This window comes from Rhipicephalus microplus, chromosome 1 (genome assembly GCF_043290135.1).
Source record: "Rhipicephalus microplus isolate Deutch F79 chromosome 1, USDA_Rmic, whole genome shotgun sequence".
In the NCBI taxonomy this organism is placed as follows: Eukaryota; Metazoa; Arthropoda; class Arachnida; order Ixodida; family Ixodidae; genus Rhipicephalus; species Rhipicephalus microplus.
In genome coordinates, this window is record NC_134700.1 from 38,457,283 (window position 1) to 38,458,779 (window position 1,497).

General features: G+C 40.3%; 1 non-coding gene across 1 annotated transcript; it reads left to right on the plus strand.

The window, feature by feature from the left end:
- Window positions 1-391: 391 nt before the first annotated feature.
- Window positions 392-464, plus strand: TRNAK-CUU (transfer RNA lysine (anticodon CUU)). Its single transcript has one exon. It is a non-coding gene; the product is annotated as a tRNA-Lys (tRNA).
- Window positions 465-1,497: the final 1,033 nt, after the last annotated feature.

Here is a 1,497-nt window from a genome sequence, read left to right on the forward strand (position 1 = left end):
CTCACGGCTGGTTATTCTTTTATTCACTTTTCTTTCTTCTTATTTACATTCTATTGGTTCTAATAAATTCCCCTGTATATTCTTTGGCATTACTGTCTGTTAGTTCTCATTCATGTGGTGTCAAAACACGGAAAAACGAGCCCTTTCGTATACACTTCTTTCCCTTATTTCATTTAACGAGGGTCTCGTACTGGCAGACTTGGTGTCGTTAGGTTGTATACGAACGACTATTAATAAGCTGCCCGCTCGTAATAGGTTCACGTGCTACGTGACGCCAAACATGCGCATAAAGGAGAGGTTCACACTCGTTGCTTGGCTTATAGATGGCGCTGACTGTCACTCCTACTTCTAAATTCACATATAAACCCGAAAATTGGATGAAGGGAAGGCCGCTGTGGTAGCTCAGTGGTTAGAGCATCGAACGCTTTATTCGAAGGTCGTAGGTTCGATTCCTGCTCACGGCTGATTATTTTTTCATCCACTTTTCTTTCCTTCTATTTACATTCTATTGGTTCGAATAACTTCCCCTACACATTCCTTTGCATTACTGTCAGTTACATCTCATTATTATTTTGTCAAAACACGGAAAACGAGCCCTTAGGTATACACTTCTTTCCGTTTTTTTATTAACAAGGGTCTCGTACAGGTAGACTTGGTGTCATTGGTTTGTAAACGAGGAACTATTACTCAGCTGCCCACTCTTAATAACTTCACGTGCTACGTGACGCTAAACATGCGCTTAAAAGAGTAGTTCACACTCATCGCTTGTAGATGGCGCTGACTGTCACTCCTACTTCTAAATTCACATATAAACCCAAAAAAGTGGATGGAGGGAGGGTATCTGTGGTAGCTCAGGGGTTAAGACATAGAACGCGTCATTCGAAGGTCGTAGGTTTGATTCCTGCTCACGACTGGTTATTTTTGCATCCATTTTTCTTTCCTCTTATTTACATTGCATTGGTTCTAACACCTTCTCCTGTACATTCCTTGGCATTACTGTCTGTTAGATCTCATTCATATTGTGTCAAAACACGGAAAAACAAGCCCTCAGGTATACAATTTTTTCCCTTATTTTATTTAACGAGTGTCTTGTACTGGTAGATTTTGTGTCATTAGATTGTATACATAGGACTATTAATCAGCTGCCCGCTCGTAATAACTTCACGTGCTACGCGACGCCAAACATGCGCATAAAAGAGTAGTTCACACTCGTCCCTTCCCTTATAGATGGCACTGACTGTCACTTCTACTTTTAAATTCACATATAAACCTAAAAAAGTGTATGGAGGGAAGGCCGCTTTGGTAGCTCAGCGATTAGAGCATATAATGCGTTATTCGAAGGTCGTAGGTTCGATTCCTGCTCATGGATGGTTATTTTTTTATCCACAATTCTTTCTTCTTATTTACATTCCATTGGTTCTAATAACTTCTCCTGTAGCATCCTTGGCATTACTGTCTGTTAGATCTCATTCATATGGTGTGAAAACACGGAAAAAC